This window comes from Oncorhynchus gorbuscha, linkage group LG06 (genome assembly GCF_021184085.1).
Source record: "Oncorhynchus gorbuscha isolate QuinsamMale2020 ecotype Even-year linkage group LG06, OgorEven_v1.0, whole genome shotgun sequence".
NCBI lineage: Eukaryota > Metazoa > Chordata > Actinopteri > Salmoniformes > Salmonidae > Oncorhynchus > Oncorhynchus gorbuscha.
Window position 1 is genome coordinate 60,139,668 of NC_060178.1, and position 24,985 is coordinate 60,164,652.

General features: G+C 44.2%; 1 long non-coding RNA gene across 1 annotated transcript in view; it reads left to right on the forward strand.

The window, feature by feature from the left end:
* The first annotated feature begins 3,483 nt into the window (after positions 1-3,483).
* LOC124038171 overlaps positions 3,484-24,985 on the forward strand; it is an 86,050-nt gene continuing 64,548 nt past the window's right edge. The window contains exons 1-2 of the long non-coding RNA XR_006839314.1: positions 3,484-4,337; positions 9,427-9,580. This is a non-coding gene — a long non-coding RNA (uncharacterized LOC124038171). The remainder of the gene's footprint in view (positions 4,338-9,426; positions 9,581-24,985) is intronic.

Consider the following 24,985-nt stretch of genomic DNA (forward strand, 5'->3'; position numbering starts at 1 on the left):
GATGTTCTCTGCTCATGACTCATTGCTGACATAAAAAAGAAATAAACAAAAATGATAATGCTGGTGAAAATTGTGCCAGCCTCACGCACTAGGCCTCCTGTGTACCTATCTAGCCTCGCACGTCCTGTGCCAGCCCTGCTCTCAGGCTCTCCAGTACACCTTCACGGTCCGGTCCATCCTGTGCCACCTTCACACACCAGTCCTCCGGTGGCAGCTCCCCACACCAGGCTTCCTGGGCGTGTCCTCGATCCAGTACCACCAGTTCCAGCACCACGCACCAGGCCTTCAGTGCGCCTCGCCTGTTCAGCACAGCCAGAGCCATCCTTCTCTCTAGCGCTGTCGGAGCCTCCCGCCTGTTCAGCGCAGCCAGCGCTTTCCTCCTCTCCTGCGCTGTCGGAGTCTCCCGCCTGTTCAGCGCTTCCAGAGCCTTCCTCCTCTACAGCGCTGCCGGAGCCTCCTGCCTGTTCGGCGCAGCCTGAGCTGCCAGACTGCATGGAGCAGCCAGAGCTGCCAGTCTGCATGGAGCAGCCAGAGCTGCCAGTCTGCATGGAGCAGCCAGAGCTGCCAGTCTGCATGGAGCAGCCAGAGCTGCCAGTCTGCATGGAGCAGCCAGAGCTGCCAGTCTGCATGGAGCAGCCAGAGCTGTCAGTCTGCATGGAGCAGCCTGAGCTGTCAATCTGCATGGAGCTGCCAGTCTGCATGGAGCAGCCAGAGCTGCCAGTCTGCATGGAGCAGCCAGAGCTGCCAATCTGCATGGAGCAGCCAGAGCTGCCAGTCTACATGGAGCAGCCAGAGCTGTCAGTCTGCATGGAGCAGCCAGAGCAGCTAGATCCGCCAGTCAGCCATAATCTTCCAGATCTGCCAGTCAACCAGATTCTTCGAGATCTGCCAGTCAAGCAGATTCTTCCAGATCTGCCAGTCAAGCAGATTCTTCCAGATCTGCCAGTCAACCAGACTCTTCCAGATCTGCCAGTCAACCAGACTCTTCCAGATCTGCCAGTCAACCAGACTCTTCCAGATCTGCCAGTCAACCAGACTCTTCCAGATCTCAACAGACTCTTCCAGATCTGCCAGTCAACCAGACTCTTCCAGATCTGCCAGTCAACCAGACTCTTCCAGATCTGCCAGTCAACCAGACTCCTCCAGATCAGCCAGCCAGCCAGGATCTGCTGGAGACAACTACCTGCCTGAGATTCCTCTCAGTACTGGGCTTCCTCTCAGTACTGGGCTTCCTCTCAGTACTGGTCTTCCCCTCAGTCCCGGGCTTCCCCTCAGTCCCGGGCTGCCCCTCAGTCCCGAGCTGCCCCTCAGTCCCGAGCTGCCCCTCAGTCCCGAGCTGCCCCTCAGTCCCGAGCTGCCCCTCAGTCCCGAGCTGCCCCTCAGTCCCGAGCTGCCCCTCAGTCCCGAGCTGCCCCTCAGTCCCGAGCTGCCCCTCAGTTCAGTGGGGTTCTGGGTGAGGACTATTAGGCCATGGTCGGCGGCGAGGGTGGATTATACCAGGACGCGAAGGGGAGGAACTATGACATTAATGGAGTGGGGTCCACGTCCCGAGCCGGAGCTGCCACCATGGACAGACGCCCACCCGGACCCTCCCTATGGTTTTGAGGTGCGTCCGGGAGTCCGCACCTTAGGGGGGGGGGGTTCTGTCACGCCTTGGTCTTAGTATTTTGTGTTTTCTTTAATTATTTGTTCAGGCCAGGGTGTGACATGGGTTTATTGTGTTGTCGTATTGGTTTTTTTGTAGGCATTGGGATTGTGGTTGATTAGGGGTGTGTCTAGTATAGGCTTGGCTGCCTGAGGCGGTTCTCAATCAGAGTCAGGTGATTCTTGTTGTCTTTGATTGGGAACCATATTTAGGTAGCCTGGGTTTCACTGTGTATTTCGTGGGTGATTGTTCCTGTCTCCGTGTTAGTGTTCACCAGACAGGCTGTATAGGTTTTTCACGTTCCGTTTGTTGTTTTGTATATTTATAAGTTATTTCATGTATCGCGATCATTCATTAAAAAACATGAGTAACAACCACGCTGCATTTTGGTCCGACTCTCTTTCGACAAACGGACGCCGTTACACTCATGGCTTGGTTTTTGCTCTGACGTGCGGTGTCAACTGTGGGATCTTATATAGACGTGTGTGCCTTTCCAAATCATGTCAAATCAATTAAATTTACCACAGGTGGACTCAAGTCGTAGAAATATCTCAAGATCGATCAATGGAAACAGGATGCACCTGAGCTCAGTTTCGAGTCTCATAGCAAAGGGTCTGAATACTACTTTTTTGTCTGATTCTCTGTATGGTAATAACATTTGATAAAAAAATAAAATGAATTGTAAAGTGCTTTCTTGCATCATATAACACAACACACTTTTCACCTATTTGGAATAATAGATCTTATTTTCTTTTTTAAAAATCTGTGTGTGGGGTGGGGATTTGTGTTTTCAGGGACATATACCAAACCCAAACAAACACCAAATGAGGGTTAGGACATTTGAGCAATATTTGCTGGTCAACAATGCAATGAGATAATGTTGAAATCATTGAGCAATTTCAAGGATTTAACATTTCATCCTACGAACTGAATCATTCTATAGAAGTTGATCAAAGTGTGTCAATGTCAGTAAATAAAGAGATTGGTCAAAATAAGCCATTCGAGATGTGCATTTATGCATATTTGAGTATAAAAAAAAACAATACTACTCCATACTTCACTCATCTTACTGGTTCGCTTGTTCTCAGTGACTGTCTGTTTACACTCTGTGTAAATGGTTGATATTTAAGTTTAGGCATTAATTCCAAGGGTACATTTTTGCTAAAGGGTTAAAACAGAAGAATAAAAAATGTGTCTTGCACTGGGTTTTGAACTGGCAATCGTCTGAATCGTAGCTCGCAGATCAAGCCCTTCCTTTATCCCCATCCACAACGCCTTAGCAAGCCGCGAGCCCTGTCCACATCCTGGCGTCCTGGACACATGTCTAATACTTCTACAGGCTTGATGAAGAAATGCTGGCTGATCCCCAGTCAGGCAGAAGCTCTTCCTGAAAGATGGGAGAGTATAATAAAACTACAATAAAAACAGGAGGGTGATATGGGTCATAAACTTCATAAACAGTGCTAAGAAGTTGTGGGGGACCGGCGAAACTGCGCGGTACACCACTGCCCCAGACCCCAGTGCCAGATAAACCAGGTCTGAAGGGGTTCATTAAAGTCTCAAAGAGTGAGAAACTGGTCGCTCCACTGCTTGACCTCTGACTCTGACCAGCAGCCCTGACCTCCCTGACCACATTCCCCTGATAATAAGGGGAAGATAAAGAGAGAGGAGGAGGGGGGGAAGAGGGAGGGAGGGAAGGGGGGTTGTGTCTAGAGGGGTGGAGAGGGAAGATGGAAGGGGTGAGAGAAGGGGATGTGTGTGTAGAGAGGTGGAGGTGAGGTAGGGGTGGAAGAGGGAAAAGGGGGTCGAGTGGAGAGGGGAGAGGAGAGACTGAGTGGGTGAGAGATGAGGGAGGAAGATAGATGGAGTCTGCTAAAGAGGAATAGAGATGGAGTGGGTGAGAGAGGGGAGAGACAGAGATGAGTTTAGGAGGGAGGACAGTGTCCATTTCAGCTTTCAGACATGCTGCCCTGGAGGCAGTATTATCAGACCTGTCACTACACACTGATAAGACACAAGTTCTGGTTGTCCCCGGCTCCAAACGACATATGTAAGAATTCAGTGTTCGTGCTTCCAGTGATAGTGAGGAAGATACTGGTGGTAAGAGTCCTGGATTGATTAGTGTCTCGCTCACATGAAAGCATACACACACACACACACACACACTTAAATACTTTATTGGAATCCAAGAATCAAATTTACAGATTGACCACCATTGTTTTTGTAGGTCAGGACTCACGGCATGGGGCCATGGCCATCTAAACCTAAATAATCCAAGTTGATCATTTATTGGTGTTTGGGAGATGTGGTCCCACTATACCAAGTTAGTTTTGTGTATGTGCCATCTCACACCAAGAAGTGACATTCCATTAGTGGCTCAGTGAGGGTAAACTGACCTGGGTCCGTATCCACAAAGTGTCTCAGAGAAGGGGTGCTGATCTGATTTTAGAGGCTACTTATATAGACAATTTGTATAAAACCCATAAACTGTATTTATGATGATATGACAATATTTTAGGTTGACAATAATTATATCACACACACACACCCCACACACCAGTGGAGGCCCCTCCTCAGAGGAGCCTCCACAGAGGAGCCACCACATCCTACTAAAATGTTTTTTTTTTCAGATAGAACTATTGTAACGGCTGTCGTGGGTTGAAGAAGGTGAAGAGGACCAAAGTGCAGCATGGTACGTGTTCATGATGTATATTTATTTTAACTCAGAACACTACAACCAAAATAACAAAAATAGATCAACACGAAACAGTTCTGTCTGGTGCAGAACACAGAGACAGAAAACAAATGAACAAGCGAATAAAGGAAAACTGAAACAGTCCCGTTTGGTGAAAACACTGAAACGGAAAATAACCACCCACAAACAAGAGTGGAAAAACAGGCTACCTAAGTATGGTTCGGAATCAGAGACAACTATTGACAACTGCCTCTGATTGGGAACCATACCAGGCCAAACACATAGAAATATAAACACAAGAACAAAACATAGAATGCCCACCCCAACTCACCAACCTAAAATAGAAACATACAAAATTATAACAGGAACAAGATGTTCAAATGTTCAGACCAGCATGTGACAACTATACTAAATATAGTCATGTTCCAAAACCCTGAATAAAACAAACTGTTTTGCAATAGTCTCAACAGTCTCAACAGCACCCTGTAGGATAGCACCATGGTGTAGCCAGAGGACAGCTATTTTCTGTCCTCCTTCGGCTACATTGACTTCAATACAAAACGTAGGAGGCTCATGCTCCTCACCCCCTTCCATAGATCTACATGGTTTAGTTTAGTTTATTAGGATCTGCATTAGCTAATGCACATGAAGCAGCTACTCTTCCTGGGGTCCACACACAAATTACAAATACATGAGATAGTACAGAACAATAATAGACAAGAATATAAAATATTACATGAAATAAATACAAATATCTGTAAATAAAATATTTAAGATTTATTTAACCAGGAAAAGTCTATTTTTCAAGAGATACCTAGCCAAAGCAGCAACAATCAATACATAACCGAATAAAAACATACAGCAATAGAATATGATCCAGCCTAAAAAAAAGCATTTACACAGACTCTTCCATTAATATTTTTTATTCATTCAGTGGCACTAACATATCTAGATGAAGCATGGATTGTAGACTATTCCATGTCTCCAGTGCACAAGAAGAGAAGGCAGTCTTGCCTAATACTGTGAATGTCCTGGGGACTTTAAGTAGCAACCACCTAGCAGACCGGGTAAAACAGGAGTTTACCCAAAAGGGCTTTGTAGATGAACACATACAATTGTAGCTTTCTGCACTTATAAAGTGAGGGCCAACCTACCATTTGGCACAAGGTGCAATGGTGGGTGATTGATTTGCCATTTGTAATAAAGTGCAAGGATGCATGATAAACAGAGTCCAGTCTCTGTAAGACAGAGGAGGTTGCATGCATATACAACAAGTCACCATAATCAATTACAGAGATAAAAGTGGCCTGAACAAGATTCTTTCCAGCCATAAGCAGGAAGCAAGCCTTATTACGAAAATTAAAACCAAATTTCAAGTTAAGCTTCCTCACAAGATTATCAATATGAACTTTTAAGTACAACTTCTCATCCAAACATATACCTAGGTATTTGTTGGATGACACTTTTTCAACAGATAAGCCACCAGATGTGACAATGCTAACCTTCTCTGGCAGAGTTTGAACTCTGGTAAATGTCATGAACTTGTTTTTGTGTACATTCAAGACCAGTTTGAGACCATAAAGGGAGGCCTGTAGTGAATGAAAAGAAGTCTGGAGCTCTTCAGCAGCCTGAACCAGAGAAGGAGCACCTTTAATATATGACTGTATCATCAGCTGATGACCCTTACCCTCACTGAACCATCAGTTGATGTCGGAAATGTACATACACCTTAGCCAAATACATTTAAACTCAGTTTTTCACAATTCCTGAGATTTAATCATAGTAGAAAATCCCTGTCTTAGGTCAGTTAGGATCACCACCTCATTTTAAGAATATGAAATGTCAAAATAATAGTAGAGAGAATTATTTATTTAATTTAAATTTATTTCATCACATTTCCAGTGGGTCAGAAATGTACATACACCGAATATTAGTATTTGGTAGCATTGCCTTTAAATTGTTCAACTTAGGTCAAATGTTTTGGGTAGCCTTCCACAAGCTTCCCACAATAAGTTGGGTGAATTTTGACCCATTCCTCCTAACAGAGCTGGTGTAACCGAGTTAGGTTTGTAGGCCTCCTTGCTTGCACACGCTTTTTCAGTTCTGCCCACACATTTTCTATGGGGTTGAGGTCAAGGCTTTGTGATGGCCACTCCAATACCTTGACTTTGTTGTCCTTAAGCACAACTTTGGAAGTATGCTTGGGGTCATTGTTCATTTGGAAGACCCCTTTGCGAACAAGCTTTAACTTCCTGACTGATGGCTTGAGATGTTGCTTCAATATATCCACATAACTTTCCTCCTTCATGATGCCATCTATTTTGTGAAGTGCACCAGTCCCTCCTGCAGCAAAGCACCCCGACAACATGATGCTGCCACCCCTGTGTTTCACGGTCAGGATGGTATTCTTCGGCTTACGAGCCTCCCCCTTTTCCTCCAAACATAACGACGGTCATTATGGCCTAACAGTTCTATTTTTGTTTCATCAAACCAGAGGACATTTCTCCAAAAAGTACGATCTTTGTCCCCAACCGTAGTCTTGCTTTTTAATGGCGGTTTTGGAGCAGTGGCTTCTTCCTTGCTGAGTGGCCTTTCAGGTTATGTCGATATAGGAGTCGTTTTACTGTGGATATAGATACTTTTGTACCTGTTTCCTCCAGCATCTTCACAAGGTCCTTTGCTGTTGTTCTGGGATTGATTTGCACTTTTCGCACCAAAGTACGATCATCTCTAGAGCGTGTCTCCTTCCTGAGCGGTATGATGGCTGCATGGTCCCATGGTGTTTATACTTGTGTACTATTGTTTTTACAGATGAATGTGGTACCTTGATGCGTTTGGAAATTTCTCCCAAGGATGAACCAGACTTGTGGAGGTCTACAATTTATTTTCTGAGGTCTTGGCTGATTTCTTTTGATTTTTCCCATGATGTCAAGCAAAGAGGCACTGAGTTTGAAGGTAGGCCTTGAAATACATCCACAGGTACACCTCCAATTGACTCAAATGATGTCAATTAGCCTATCAGAAGCTTCTAAAGCTATGACATCATTTTCTGAAATGTTCCAAGCTGTTTAAAAGCACAGTAAACTTAGTGTATGTAAACTTCTGACCCACTGGAATTGCGATACAGATACAATTGTTGGAAAAATGACTTGTGTCATGCACAAAGTAGATGTCCTAACCGACTTGCCAATACTATAGTTTATTAACATGAAAGTTGTGGAGTGGTTGAAAAACAAGTTTTAACCTGTTACTCCTACCCCCTACTTTTTCTAACATTCTGTTAAAAATCGTGCAACATTTCAGCGCCCTGCTACTCAGGCCAGGAATATAGTATATGCATATGATTAGTATGTGTGGATAGAAAACACTCAGATGTTTATAAAACTGGTTAAATCACGGCTGTGACTATAACAGAACGTGCGTTTCATCGAAAAGTGCAGGAAAATCTGATCACTGAAAATGGAAAAATATATCCATCCGCCACTTCAACCCATTGTTATAGGCGAACGACATTAAATGGGGCTGAGGTTGCAGTACCTACAGCTTCCACACGATGTCAACAGTCTTGTCATTTGCCTAGTCTTTGTTTCTTGGTCAAACGAACAAGAGACAGGTCTCCGACCGGATATTTTGGTTGAGATTTACCCGGACATTATTTCAAGACGTACCCCTATAGAATACACTTCGTCTCGTGATTAATTTGATCGCTTATTAACGTTTACTAATACCTAAAGTTGCATTACAAAAGTATTTCGAAGTGTTTTGTGAAATTTTATCGTCAACTTTTTTAATTAAAAAAATACGTTACGTTATAAGACGCTATTTTTTTCCGTTTATCACACAGTCTTCATAGATCGATATCTAGGCTATATATGGACCGATTTAATCGAAGAAAAAAAGACCCAATAGTGATTATGGGACATCTAGGAGTGCCAACAAAGAAGATGGTCAAAGGTAATGAATGTTTTATATTTTATTTGTGCGGTTTGTGTAGCGCCGACTATGCTAATTATTTTGTTTACGTCCCTTACGGGTCTTTTGGGGTGTTGCATGCTATCAGATAATAGCTTCTCTTGCTTTCGCCGAAAAGCATTTTAAAAATCTGACTTGTTGCCTGGATTCACGAGTGTAGCTTTAATTCAATACCCTGCATGTGTATTTTAATGAACGTTTGAGTTTTAACTAGTACTATTAGCATTTAGCGTAGTGCATTTGCATTTCCAGATGTCTAGATGGGACGCCTGCGTGTCAGGTATTTCCTGTATGAAATTTCATCTTGGTTTCATCTGTAGCATTAGTTCTGGGGCACTCACAGATAATATCTTTGCAGTTTTGGAAACATCCAATTTTTTTCTTTCCAAAGCTGTCAATTACATGCATAGTCGAGCATCTTTTCGTGACAAAATATCTTGTTTAAAACAGGAACGTTTTTTATCCAAAAATTAAAAGAGCGCCCCCTATCTCGAAGAAGTTAAGTCTATTGCTTGAGCATGGCACCAGACTGACTGGTTTATTTTGAAGTCTTCTGATTGAGCATTATGCCACACTGATTGGTTAATTTAGTTAATTTAGTTAAAGAAGGGGTGTGGTGGTGACTTTCTGAACATGTTAAGAATCGGAAAAAAGTTTAAAGTATTATAGAAAAATGTTGCTATTTCAATTGGGATTGGGGTGTATTGACCAATCAGGATATTTTGGGGTGTATTGTCCCTTCAAACTTCACCAGAAACAACCATTTCACATACCCCGGACGGGTGTTGACACTGGAACCCAATGACCCTGACCCCCCCCATATCTGACACAGAGTTAGGCCCTTGCCTCAACTCATGTCTTATACCCTCATTCAATCACTGCTGTGATTCCTTAACAACACTGTGTAAGTAACCCTCTCATTCCCATTCCCCATAATATTTTACTACATAATATGTGTTTGTAGCCCTCTCATGTTTGGATACATACCATAGTAGACCGGCAATTAACACAATCTAATTATTAAACATACACATCAATAATTTTACTCCTTGCTTGGACTCATTCTTAGCTCTTTTGTCTAACTGTGTTGTGTTGTTGTTTTTTGTCTTCCCAGTAAAATCCTGTCCTCAGTGGAAGTGTTGAGCTCCCTGAGGTCTGTGACCACCTCAACCCCTGTCCTGCACTGAAGTCAAGCCTCTGAACACCTCAACTCATGCCTCATATCCTCCAGTGATGCAATCACTGCTGGGATCCCTTCTCAACACGGTGTAAGTAGCCCTCTCATTCCCATTCCCCTTAATATTCTACTATAAAAAATGTTTTAGGCAAAAGTGATTTATGTCTTTGACGATTTTTTAAACATGCTTTGTGTCTCTGTGCTTGCCCCTGTCTGTGCCTATATCGTGGGTCTCCCATCCTCATAAACGTATTTTTCAATTCACCAGCCACCACCGATACGCACGCACACACACACACACACACACACACACACACACACACACACACACACACACACACACACACACACACACACACACACACACACACACACACACACACACACACACACACACACACACACACACACACACACACACACACACACACACACACACACACACAGATTCCCAAATGCATTCAGAGACAAACACACTCTCTGAGACACAAATAAACATTCTGGTCCTCCCCATACTCCACACGCTGATCTCACAAACACACCCAGAGAGCCTCCTTGATGATTCATTCATTGTGCAACATTAGAATTGGACAGTTTCACTGTAATAGTCCAGGGGAGATAGATTCATGAAGACAAAGGGAATGCAACCAGTGGTCTCTGACAGTTAGATATGACTTATTACACAGAGGTCGAGATGAGTGTAAATCAATGTTGTTTCCAGGCCTGTGAGGGAGTTAGGAAAATAGAGTTGTTTGCCAGGGAATGCATCGGCCCAGGACAGGGAGTTAAAATATGATCTTACTTCCTGGCTTGCACACACATTCGCACACACACACATGCCTGCGCAAGTGAGATTTGGTTGGGTGGGCCCCACCTTCCAGCAAAACATTTTAGTTGACCCCTCTTGACAGCGGAGATAAAGCATTTTATTTTAAAGTTCATTTCCATGAAGGCCTGATTCACGTAGTCTCCTCTGAACAGTTGATGTAGAGATGTGTCTCTTCCTTGAACACTGTGAAGCATTTATTTAGAGCTGCAATTGCTGATGCTGGTAACTCTAATGAACTTGTCCTTTTGGGGTGGCAGGTAGCCGAGTGGTTAGAGCATTGGTCCAGTAACCCAAAGGTTGCTAGACCGAATCTCCAAGATGACAAGGTAAAAATTGGTCATTCTGCTGCTGAACAAGGCAGTTAACCCACTGTTCCTAGGCCATCATTGTAAATAAGAATTTGCTCTTAACTGACTTGCCTAGTTAAATGAAGGTTACACATCCTCTGAAACAGCGGTATCTCTGGGTCTTCCTTTCCTGGGGCGGTCCAATTAAGAGCCAGTTTCATCACAGCTCTTGATGGGTTTTGCATCTGCAAAACCCTACCTTGTCACAACACAACTGATTGGTATTAAGAAGGAAATAAATTCCTCAAATTTACTTTTTACAAGGCACACCTGTTAATTGAAATGCATGGTTCAGAGAATGCCAAGGGTGTTCAAAGCTGTCATAAATACTTTGAAGAATCTCAAATATAACACTTTTTTGGTTACTTCATGATTCCATATTTGTTATTTCATAGTTTTGATGTATTCACTGTTATTCTAGAATGTATTCATCATTTGCTATGAGACTCGAAATTTAGCTCAGGTGCATCCTGTTTCCATTGACCATCCTTGGGATGTTTCTTCAACTTGATTGGATTCCACCTGTGGCGAATTCAATTGATTGGAGGTGATTTGAAAAGGAACACACACCTAAGGTCCCATAGTTGACAGGTCATGTCAGAGCAAAAACCAAGCCATTAGGTCGAAGGAAATGTCCATAGAGCTCCGATTGTGTCGAGGCACAGATCTGGGGAAGGGTACCAAAAAATGTCTGCAGCATTGAAGGTCCCCAAGAACGCAGTGGCCTCCATCATTCTTAAATGGAAGAAGTTTAGAACCTCTAAGACTCTTCCTATACAGTGTATGGCTGCCCGGGCCAACTGAGCAATCGGTGGAGAAGGGCCTTTTTCAGGGAGGTGACCAAGAAGTCGATAGTCATTCTGACAGAGCTCTAGAGTTTCTCTGTGGAGATGGGAGAAACTTTTAGAAGATCAACCATCTCTGCAGTACTCCACCAATCAGGCCGTTGTGGTAGAGTGGCCAGACGGAAGTCAATCCTCAGTTAAAGGCACATGACAGCCTGCTTGGAGTTTGCCAAAAGGCACATAAAGACTCTCAGACCATGATGAAACCAAGATTGAACTCTTTGGCTCAAATGCTAAGCATCACGTCTGGATCAAACCGGGCACCTTTCCATAAGGTGAAGCATGGTGGTGGCAGCATCATGCTGTAGGGATGTTTTACAGCAGAAGTAACTGGGAGACTGTCACCATTGAGGCAAATATGAACAGAGCAAAGTACAGAGCGATCCTTGATGAAAACCTGCTCCAGAGCGCTCAGGGTCTCAGACTGGGGGTGATGATTCACCTTCCAACAGGACAATGACCCTAAGCACAGAGCCAAGACAACGCAAGACTCTGAATGTCCCTGCGAGGCCTAGCCAGAGCCCGGACTTGAACCCAATTTAACATCTCTGAAGAGACCTGAAAATAGCTGTGCAGCATTGTTCCCCATCCAACCTGACAGAGTTTGAGAGGATCTGCAGAGAAGAATGGGAGAAACTACCCAAATACAGGTGTGCCAAGTTTGTAGCATCATACCCAAGAAGACTTGATGGTGTAATCGCTGCCAAAGTAGCTTCAACAAAGTACTGAGTGATAGGTCTGAATACTTACATAAATGTGATATATATAAAAAAACTCTTATTGCTTTGTCATTATGGGGCATTGTGTGTAGATTGATGAGGGAAAAAAATGATTTAATACATTTTAGAATATGGCTGAAACCTAACAATGTTGTCAATGGTGTATTGGAGGCGAAGTCAGGTGCAGGAGAGCAGAGTATAATGAACAGACATACTTTTATTAAAGTTCCAAAAATGAGAGCACTACATAAATCAAACGCGCTCAAAAAACAGAACATAAATGTAAAGTGTGTAAACTAACACCACATAACAAGAAACAATTACACACATTTACATTACATTTACATTTAAGTCATTTAGCAGACGCTCTTATCCACAAAACATGATGGGAAAGAGAGGGTTAAATACAAGTAGATTGATTGGGGAAATGAAAACCAGGTGTTTATGGAAACAAGACAATACAAATGGATATATGAAAAATGGAGCGGCGATGGCTGGAAAGCCGGTGACGTCGATCGCCGAACGCCGCCCGAACAAGGAGGGGAGCCGACTTCAGCGGAAGTCGTGACAGTACACCCCCCTTGACGCGCGGCTCCAGCGGCGCCGACACCGACACTCGAGGACGGCCCGGAGGCGAGGCGCAGGACGATCCAGCCGGCGATCGTGAAAGTCCCGCAGCAGTTCAAGATCCAAAACATCGGCAACCGGAACCCAGCACCTCTCCTCCGGTCCGTACTCCTCCCATTCCATGAAGTACTGAAGGCCCCCCACCCGACGTCTCGAATCCAGGATGGAACGATGTATGCCGGGGCCCCCTCGATGTCCAAAGGGGGCGGAGGGACCTCCCGCACCTCAGATTCCTGGAGCGGACCAGCCACCACCGGCCTGAGGAGAGACACATGGAACGAGTGGTTAATACGATAATCAGAGAGAAGCTGTAATCTGTAACATACCTCGTTCACCCTCCTCAGGATTTTAATGATCCTACCCCCTACTTTTTCGAACATTCTGTTAAAAATCGCGCAACATTTCAGCGCCCTGCTACTCATGCCAGGAATATAGTATATGCATATGATTGGTATGTGTGGATAGAAAACACTCAGACGTTTCTAAAACTGGTTAAATCACGGATGTGACTATAACAGAACGTGCGTTTCATCGAAAAGCGCAGGAAAATCTGATCACTGAAAATTGGAAAATATATCAATGCGCCACTTGCATGTATTGTTGAATGGAAACCACATTACCTGGAGCCGAGATTGCAATTCCTACAGCTTCCACACGATGTCACCAGTCTTGTCAATTGCCTAGGCTTTGTTTCTTGGTCAAACGAACAAGAGACAGCCCATTTCTTCCGGTCTCCGACCGGATGTTTTGGAGTAGAAATTTCTGAACATGATTTGAAGACGTGAAGCTATTGAATATACATCGCCCCGTGATCAATTTGATAGATTATTAACGTTTACTAATACCTAAAGTTGCATTACAAAAGTATTTCGAAGTGTTTTGTGAAAGTTTATCGTCGACTTTTTTAATTTAAAAAAATGACGTTGCATTATAAAACGCTGATTTTTCCTTGCTCACACAGTCTTCATAGATCGATATCTAGGCTATATATGGATCGATTTAATCAAAAAACGACCCAATAATGATGTTTATGGGACATCTAGGATTGCCAACAAAGAAGATCGTCAAAGGTAATGAATGTTTTATATTTTATTTCTGCATTTTGTGTAGCGCCGACTATGCTAATTATTTTGTTTACATCCCCTGCGGGTCTTTTGGGGTGTTGCATGCTATCAGATAATAGCTTCTCATCCTTTCGCTGAAAAGCATTTAAAAAATCTGACTTGTTGGCTGGATTCACAACGAGTGTAGCTTTAATTCAGTACCCTGCATGTGTGTTTTAATGAACGTTTGAGTTTTAACGAGTGCTATTAGCATTTAGCGTAGCGCATTTGCATTTCCAGATGTCTAGATGGGACGCCTGCGTCTCGGGTGGACGCAAGAGGTTAAATGGCCCCACAAACCACGGACCTATCTTACGGCAGGGCAGGCCGGAGGGGCAGGTTACGGGTCGAGAGCCAGACCCGGTCCCCCAGTGTTTGTCTCACTGGGGTGACGGTCCGTGCTGGCTTTCTGGCTATGTGTGGCTCGCTGGAGATGGACATGTGCGGCCTCCCATGTCTCCTCCGCGCGCCTAAACCAGTCGTCCACCGCAGCAGTCTCGGTCTGACCCTGATGCCACGGTGGAGGAACCGGCTGGTACCTCAATACGCACTGAAAGGGGGAGGTTAGTGGAAGAGTGGCGAAGCGAGTTCTGTGCCATCTCGGCCCAGGGCACACATCCTGGTTGACTGTCTCTACCTGCCCGTTACTCTCGGGGTGACCTGAGGTAAGGCTAATTGAGACCCCCAGACGTTCCATAAACGCCTTCCAAACTCTCGACGTGAACTGGGGACCCCGATCCAACACTATATCCTCAGGCACCCCGTAGTGCCGGAATACGTGTGTAAACAGGGCCTCCGCAGTCTGTAGGGCTGTAGGGAGACCAGGCAGAGGGAGGAGACGACAGGATCGTGGTATTTCCTTGTGAGGGAGGAAGATCCATTAGGAAATACACTGACAGATGTGACCAAGGTCGTTGTGGAACAGGTAAGGAATGTAACTTACCTCTGGGCAGGTGTCTCGAAGCATTACACTGGGCACACACTGAGCAGGAGGAAACATAAACCCTCACGTCCTTAGCCAAAGAAGGCCACCAGTACTTCCCAGTCAGACAGCACACCGTCTGACCGATCTCCGGATGACCAGAGGAGGGAGATGTGTGGGTCCACGAGATCAACTGGTCACGGACAGCAGACGGAAAGTATATACGCCCAACGGGACACTGGAGGGGAGCGGACTCTGTATGCAACGCCTGCTCGATGTCCGCATCCAGATCTCACACAAACGGAGCTACCAGGCAGGAGGCCAGGAGTATGGGAGTTTGATCCATGGGCAGCTCCTCTGTGTCATACAGCAGGGACAGTGCGTCTGCCTTCTTATTCTGGGAACCTGGTCTGTAGGACAGAGTAAACCCAAAACGGGTAAAGAACATGCCCGCCTTGCCTGACGAGGATTCAGTCTCCTCGCTGCCCGGATGTACTCCAGGTTGTGGTGGTCAGTCCAGATGAGAAAAGGGTGTTTAGCCTCCTCAAGCCAATGTCTCCACGCTTTCAACACTATCCACAGCCAACAACTCCCGGTCCCCCACATCACAGTTACACTCCGCTGGGCTGAGCTTCTTCAAGAAGAAAGCACAGGGGCGGAGTTTCGGTGGCGTGACCGAGTGCTGTGACAGCATGGCTCCTATCCCAGCCTCGGACGCGTCCACCTCTACTATGAACGCCAAAGAGGGATCCGGATGGGCCAGCACTGGAGCCGATGTAAACAGAGCTCTTAGTTGCCCAAAAGCCCTGTCCACCTCAGCCGACCACCGCAACCTTACAGGACCCCCCTTCAGCAGTGAGGTAATGGGGCACAACAACCTGGCCAAAACCCCGGATAAATGTCCAGGTAGTAATTGGCAAACCCTACTTCCTTTACCGTGGTGGAGTCGGCCAATTTACCGTGGTGGGAGTCGGCCAATTACGCACGGCTACAACGCGGTCACTCTCCATCTCCACCCTAGGAAGGAGACGGCCTGCTGAACGTACAGGCATTTCTCAGGCTTGACGTACAGGTCATGCTCCAACAGTCATCCAAGAACCTTGAGCACCAAGGACACATGCTCGGCACGTGTAGCGGAGTAAACCAGAATGTCATCGATATACACCACTACACCCTGCCCGTGCAGGTCCTTGAAAATCTCGTCTACAAAGGATTGGAAAACTGATGGAGCATTCATCAACCCGTATGGCATGACGAGGTACTCATAATGCCTTGTGGTGGTACTGAACGCTGTCTTCCACTCGTCTCCCTCCAGGACGCACACCAGGTTATATGCACTCCTGAGATTCAGTTTCGTGAAGAAGCGCACCCCATGCATTGACTCAATCGCCTCACAGTGATTTGATTCAGACCTCTATAGTCAATGCACGGGCATAAACCTCCATCCTTCTTCTTCACAAAAAAGAAACTCGAGGAGGCAGGTGAAGTAGCGGGCCGAATGTACCCCTTGACGCAGGGATTCAGAGACATATGTATCCATAGCCACCGTCTCCGCTTGCGACAGAGGATACACTTGACTCCTGGGAAGCGCAGCGCTGCCAGGAGAATTATCGCACAATCCCCCCATCGACGAGGTGGTAATTGAGTCGCCTTCTTTTTACAGAAAGCGAGAGCCAAATCTTTTATACTGATAACAAGTTCAAACAGGTGCCATTAATACAGGTAACGAGTGGAGGACAGAGGAGCCTCTTAAAGAAGAAGATACAGGTCTGTGAGAGCCAGAAATCTTGCTTGTTTGTAGGTGACCAAATACGTATTTTCCACCATAATTTGCAAATAAATTCATAAAAAATCCTACAATGTGATTTTCTGGATTTTATTTCCTTAATTTTGTCTGTCATAGTTGAAGTGTACCTATGATGAAAATTACAGGCCTCTCTCATCTTTTTAAGTGGGAGAACGTGCACAATTGGTGGCTGACTAAATACTTTATATGCCCCAACTGTAGTATATATATATATATATATATATATATATATATATATATATATGGTTGAGTGCCTCCTAGCGTCTTATATCGCTTATGCTTGGGGTTTGGCCTCCACACACACACACACACACACACACACACACACACACACACACACACACACACACACACACACACACACACACACACACACACACACACACACACACACACACACACACACACACACACACACACACACACACACACACACACACACAGTGTGACTAAAACAACATGATATTTACTGTAAGTAACGATACACAGCTCATTTCTCTATATATGACACAGCTTCGGGAAAGAGGAAGTCCAATTTCTCGCTCCCCTCAACCACTTCCCCACCCCCGATACCCCTCACATGGCTATTACTTTAAATTTCCAATGTGTCACTGGAAATTCTAACCACAAAACATTCTCAAGGACCTAATAATTCATAGGAAAGATTTTAAAAAATTCAGTAAAACTTTACAAATTTGTCCAGACAGCTGATCATAAGTTTGAATCTAAGGTACAGTTTGAAGTTTATATTTTTTCTTTCCAACTCACCCTTACCCACGCCCTGTCTGTCTGTCTGTCTGTCTGTCTGTCTGTCTGTCTGTCTGTCTGTCTGTCTGTCTGTCTGTCTGTCTGTCTGTCTGTCTGTCTGTCTGTCTGTCTGTCTGTCTGTCTGTCTGTCTGTCTGTCTGTCTGTCTGTCTGTCTGTCTGTCTGTCTGTCTGTCTGTCTGTCTGTCTGTCTGTCTGTCTGTCTGTCTGTCTGTCTGTCTGTCTGTCTGTCTGTCTGTCTGTCTGTCTGTCTGTCTGTCTGTCTAGTGCACACTGGGCAGTGCAGGCACAATAAACTCTGATGCCCTCGACCTGGGTGGCATGGCTGCGGGCACTGGCAGTGCCCTGTATGCTCACGGTGTACCGATTACTTAATTGTCAAGAGACAGTCACCCACAATGCCCTCTGATAGCATCAGGACTGATGGGAATTTGGTGGGACTTTTCCCGAATCCATGCTACTCTATGGAATTCCTCTTTCTTAGTGAAAAGTATATGTTTTGGAACTGTTCAACCAGTTTTTTCACAAAAAAAAATATATATTTGTTGTCACAGTTTTTTTTAGAATTGCTTTGTGATATCGATGTCTCTGTGTTTGTGGTGTGTGTTGGTGGGTGGATGTGTGTGTTTGTGTGTGTGTGTGCGTCTAATAACTTGAAACTTGAAACTGTCTGTCTGTCTGAATGTGAGTGTGTGCGTGTCCCTCTCCCTCAGTCTGTAGTATCTCTGTGTGTGAGTGTACAATGCAGGGCTGTATAGAGAGCTGAAGAAAGGGGGAGTCATGAGAACCTGGGTGACTGCCAGACGACCCTGAAATGACCCCTGACTTCATCAGACAGAGAGACAGACAGAGTGAGTAAGAAAGAGAGAGGGAGAGAGAGGGGCAATTCAGAGCTTCCATTCTACTCCCCCTCTCCCTTGTCACCTTTTCTGCGGCACACACTTGTTGCAGCCTTGTAAGCCTGGCGCCTTCTGGGCACGGATATTAGGGCATTAGGGATGAAAGGGTAAGGGCCGCCACCCTGACTCCCTTGAGTTTGTGTGTCTCTCTCACATTCCCTCAATCACATGTTTGTCGGTATGTATCTCTCTCTATATATATATATATCTCACTAGTTACCTATCAAGGCTACCCTGGGCTACCCTGGGGCGGCAGGGTAGCCTAGTGGTTTGAGCGTTGGACTAGTAACCGAAAGGTTGCAAGTTCGAATCCCCGAGCTAACAAGGTACAAATCTGTCGTTCTGCCCCTGAACAGGCAGTTAACCCACTGTTCCTAGGCCGTCATTGAAAATAAGAATTTGTTCTTAACTGACTTGCCTAGTAAAATAAAGGTAAAGAAAATAAATAAAAATAAAAACTGTAATCAATAATGTAACTTTTGGATTACCCAAATTCAGTAATGTATTCTGATTACATTCCATTAATTTAGTATACTTAACCGGTCAGAGGCATTAGAAGAAGACAAATGTATGTTACCAATTGAACCACATCTATTGCAGGATAAATAAATGTTCAAGTTTACATAGCTGGCCATATATGGATGTTACATTTTTTGTTGTCATGGAGGACTATTTATTGAAAAATAAATACTGAGCACTACTGAAAAGTGCTATTTACATGTGACAAATGGCATATTCAACATTTGCTATAGACCAATTGTTACATTTTTTATCAGTGACACTTTAATATCTTGATACAGATTTAACAATAAAAAATAAAATAAAAAGTTTTCCCGCCTCTGTTTTGGTTTAAAAAAAACTGAGGGATGTAACCACTCTCAGATTAATAGACAGAGCTATGAATGCAAGGACTGACCAGCCATGATATCAAAATTATTGTTTTAACCATGTTATTAGGCTATATAGTGTTTGTGTTTTCTACATTTACAAACGTTGGAGAAAAACAAGCTTATATTTTGGGTTCTCGTGAGGTGTGACAGTTGAACTAAGCTCATGAGCCATTTATAAGTTATATTCTTCAAGAATCAATGGAGGTATATAATCTAAAAATGGATGTAGCAACTACAGATTGCCCCTTTTAAGTCTATCAAAAGTGTGCGAGTGTCACGAATCCCACGGAAGATGGGGTCTCTTTCTGTTCGGGCGGTGCTCGGCGGTCCGCGTCGCCGGCCTACTAGCTGCCACCGATCCCCTTTTCTGTTTCAGTTAGTTTTGTCTGATGAGTTTAACTTCTTTCTTGTTTGGGTTTTGTTTTGGGCTATTTAAACCCGGTAGGCCCGCCGGCTTTTGTGCAGGCTTGTTGTTCTGTTCATGGTGTGTGGATTATTGTGGAGTCCGTTTTTCCGGACAGTTCCGTCCTGTTTGTTGGACTGGGTATTTATGTGCCCTTGTGTTTGGCGTGACCATTACTCTGTTCTTGGAATAAAGATCCACGTTTTGAACTACCCTACTCTCTGCACCTGACTCCTCCACCCACTACTCCTAGAATCCATTACAGAGAGTTTGAACATGTGTCCATTAGGCCTGTGGATTAAATGTTTTTATCAGCATGAATTATATTGAGCAATAAAAGCCCCACTTTTATTCCATAAACTGGAATCAGCACTGTGCAGCTGTTGAAAGAGTGCATTTTTCTCTGGCTGTCCACTGGTTTCAAAAACAATGATTGATAGGCAGCTTAAACGTCTTGAATTCAATCATTATTGGGTTCAAATACACATTTAGATTTGTGAACAGCCATCCACAACAACCACAATCCGTGAGGCGCAAATGGCTAAATGAGAGAGCAACAGTGTAATTCACATCAATTCGCTATGTAGATAACAATAATGAGTGATATCCGTATCGCCGTAGACTACACCACTGCTGTCATCCTTACCTCAACTATTCAAGTTGGATAATCTTTGGAATGCCGACAGCAGTCGTACCACTGGAAGACATAGCTTGGACTGTAGCCTACAAAAGCCTACTCCTGCTCTTTGCCCGCGATCCATCAAACCCATTTGTTGTGTCATCATAGTGGTCTCTGACTTGTGGTCAGATAGGCTCAGGTGGAGCAAACTTAAACTTGAGCCTTTTTTCAATGCTGATATGAATGTCATTGAGAAAAAAGAGAAGTGTCAAAGATTTTTTTTCTCGTAATGCTCCTTTCTGAATTTAAAAGTAATTTTCAAAAGCATCTGTAATCTGATTACAATTTTTTTGCTGGTAACGTAACGAATTACAGTTTAAAAATGAGGTAATCCATTACTCCCCAACCCTGCACATGCACAAACACCACAGGAGGTTGGTGGCACCTTAATTGGGGAGGATGGGCTCGCGGTAATGGTTTAAGCGGAATAGGCGGTGCGTTATCAAATACATCAAACAGATGGTTTGACGCCATTCCATTTGCTCCGATCCAGCCATTATTATGAGCCGTCCTCCCCTCAGCAGCCTCCATTGACACACACAAACACACACACACAAACGCAGTACATGATGGATCCATGGAAAAGAAAAACACCGTCAGACAGTAAATGGACATAATGATGGGACGGAGGTAGGTGATAGGTGATAGCTCTGACTGTCACTAGATAATCCTGGAGCTCCATCCTCAGTGAAACCAACATTTCCCTGCCTGTCAGCTGCTTGCTCTCTATGTGCTCCATAGTCAGGGATCTGTCTCTGGGGACACACTTGCTCTCTCCCCTCACAAGGTGTTGACAGTCTGTTAACACAGTACTCAGCGGGGTTCCTGGTAATACATCTCTCATTCTCTCACATTCTCTATCTCTCTGGCAGGCTACGCTAGCTGGCCACACAGCCAGCTGAGCTAGACCCATTAGGTCACTGGCTCCATGTCTTACGCTGTCAATGTATGTTTACATTAGTTGTGAGTTAATATATGTCTTGTTCTCCCATTAGATAGTCTGTCTTGTTTAGATCGTATCATATTTCATATATATATATATATATATATATACAGTGCCTTGCGAAAGTATTCAGCCCCCTTGAACTTTGCGACCTTTTGCCACATTTCAGGCTTCAAATATAAAGATATAAAACTGTATTTTTTTGTGAAGAATCAACAACAAGTGGGACACAATCATGAACTGGAACGACATTTATTGGATATTTCAAACCTTTTTAACAAATCAAAAACTGAAAAGTTGGGCGTGCAAAATTATTCAGCCCCCTTAAGTTAATACTTTGTAGCGCCACCTTTTGCTGCGATTACAGCTGTAAGTCGCTTGGGGATTGTCTCTATCAGTTTTGCACATCGAGAGACTGAACATTTTTCCCATTCCTCCTTGCAAAACAGCTCGAGCTCAGTGAGGTTGGATGGAGAGCATTTGTGAACAGCAGTTTTCAGTTCTTTCCACAGATTCCCGATTGGATTCAGGTCTGGACTTTGACTTGGCCATTCTAACACCTGGATATGTTTATTTATGAACCATTCCATTGTAGATTTTGCTTTATGTTTTGGATCATTGTCTTGTTGGAAGACAAATCTCCATCCCAGTCTCAGGTCTTTTGCAGACTCCATCAGGTTTTCTTCCAGAATGGTCCTGTATTTGGCTCCATCCATCTTCCCATCAATTTTAACCATCTTCCCTGTCCCTGCTGAAGAAAAGCAGGCCCAAACCATGATGCTGCCACCACCATGTTTGACAGTGGGGATGATGTGTTCAGGGTGATGAGCTGTGTTGCTTTTACGCCAAACATAACGTTTTGCATTGTTGCCAAAAAGTTCAATTTTGGTTTCATCTGACCAGAGCACCTTCTTCCACATGTTTGGTGTGTCTCCCAGGTGGCTTGTGGCAAACTTTAAACGACACTTTTTATGGATATCTTTAAGAAATGGCTTTCTTCTTGCCACTCTTCCATAAAGGCCAGATTTGTGCAATATACGACTGATTGTTGTCCTATGGACAGAGTCTCCCATCTCAGCTGTAGATCTCTGCAGTTCATCCAGAGTGATCATGGGCCTCTTGGCTGCATCTCTGATCAGTCTTCTCCTTGTATGAGCTGAAAGTTTAGAGGGACGGCCAGGTCTTGGTAGATTTGCAGTGGTCTGATACTCCTTCCATTTCAATATTATCGCTTCCACGGTGCTCCTTGGGATGTTTAAAGCTTGGGAAATGTTTTTGTATCCAAATCCGGCTTTAAACTTCTTCACAACAGTATCTCGGACCTGCCTGGTGTGTTCCTTGTTCTTCATGATGCTCTCTGCGCTTTTAACGGACCTCTGAGACTATCACAGTGCAGGTGCATTTATACGGAGACTTGATTACACACAGGTGGATTGTATTTATCATCATTAGTCATTTAGGTCAACATTGGATCATTCAGAGATCCTCACTGAACCTCTGGATAGAGTTTGCTGCACTGAAAGTAAAGGGCCTGAATAATTTTGCTACTTACAAAGCATGTAGAGGTATGTAATTTTTATCATAGGTACACTTCAACTGTGAGAGACGGAATTGAAAACAAAAATCCAGAAAATCACATTGTATGATTTTTAAGTAATTAATTTGCATTTTATTGCATGACATAAGTATTTGATCACCTACCAACCAGTAAGAATTCCGGCTCTCACAGACCTGTTCGATTTTCTTTAAGAATCCCTCCTGTTCTCCCCTCATTACCTGTAATAACTGCACCTTTTTTAACTCGTTACCCGTATAAAAGAAACCTGTCCACACACTCAACAGACTCCAACCTCTCCACAATGGCCAAGACCAGAGAGCTGTGTTAGGACATCAGGGTTAAATTGTAGACCTGCACATGGCTGGGATGGGCTAAAGGACAATAGGCAAGCAGCTTGGTAAGAAGGCAACATCTGTTGGCGCAATTATTAGAAAATGGAAGAAATTCAAGATGACGGTCAATCAGCCTCGGTCTGGAGCTCCGTGCAAGACCTCACCTGTGGGGCATCAATGATCATGAGGAAGGTGAGGGATCAGCCCAGAACTACACGGCAGGACCTCGTCAATGACCTGAAGAGAGCTGGGACCACAGTCTCAAAAAAAAACATTAGTAACACACTACGTCGTCATGGATTAAAATCCTGCAGCGCATGCAAGGTACCCCTGCTCAAGCCAGCACATGTCCAGGCCCGTCTGAAGTTTGCCAATGACCATCTGAATGATCCAGAGGAGGAATGGGAGAAGGTCATGTGGTCTGATGAGACAAAAATAGAGCTTTTTGGTCTAAACTCCACTCGCCGTGTTTGGAGGAAGAGCAAGGATGAGTACAACCCCAAGAACACCATCCCAACCGTGAAGCATGGAGGTGGAAACATCATTCTTTGGGGATGCTTTTCTGTAAAGGGGACAGGACAACTGCACCGTGTTGAGGGGAGGATGGATGGGGCCATGTATCGCAAGATTTTGGCAAACAACCTCCTTCCCTCGGTAAGAGCATTCCAGCATGACAACGACCCAAAACACACAGCCAGGGCAACTAAGGAGTGGCTCCGTAAGAAGCATCTCAAGGTCCTGGAGTGGCCTAGCCAGTTTCCAGACCTGAACCCAATAGAAAATCTTTGGAGGGAGCTGAAAGTCCGTATTGCCCAGCGACAGCCCCGAAACCTGAAGCATCTGGAGAAGGTCTGCATGGAGGAGTGGGCCAAAATCCCTGCTGCGTGTGTGCAAACCTGGTCAAGAACTACAGGAAACGTATTATCTCTGTAATTGCAAACAAAGGTTTCTGTACCAAATATTAAGTTCGGCTTTTCTGATGTATCAAATACTTATGTCATGCAATAAAATGCACATTAATTACTTAAAAATCATACAATGTGATTTTCTGGATTTAGTTTTAGATTTCATCTCTCACAGTTGAAGTGTACCTATGATAAAACAATACAGACCTCTACATGCTTTGTAAGTAGGAGTACCTGCAAAATTGGCACTGTATCAAATACTTGTTCTCCCCACTATATATATATATATATATATATATATATATATATATATATATATAAAATGACAGGTGTGGGTTTTCTAGTGGGTGATAAGTAGGTATAACCTTGGCTTCTCTCTGCCACTCCACATCCGGTGTCTATGTCTCTTAGGTTTTTACAGTTTTTACAGACTTCTAAATCACTTTAAAGCTACTGGTTGAAGTGAATGTGTGTAATGGTTTGTAAGTTTTGTAATCAGGTGGACTCTTTACGAGGAGACATTTCTTGGAATATAAACAGTCATTAAAGTGCTAAAAACACACAGTAGACCTCGGAGCTGGTCAGCTGACCTCTATACCAGGCGGTGACTCCTGAACAGCTCTTCAACGGGCTATCCAGACCACTCTTTTACGCTGCCGTTACTCTCTATTTATAATCTATGCATAGTCACTTTAACTATACCTACATGTACATATTACATCAACTACCTCAACTAACCGGTGCCCCCGCACATTGACTCTATACCGGTCGGTACCCCTTTATTTTTTTTATTTTTTTACTTTAAAAAAAATCTTAACTTCTTAAGGCATTGTTGGTTAAGTACTTGTAAGTATGCATTTCACTGTAAGGTCTACCTACACCTGTTGTATTCGGCACATGTGACAAATACAATTAGATTTGA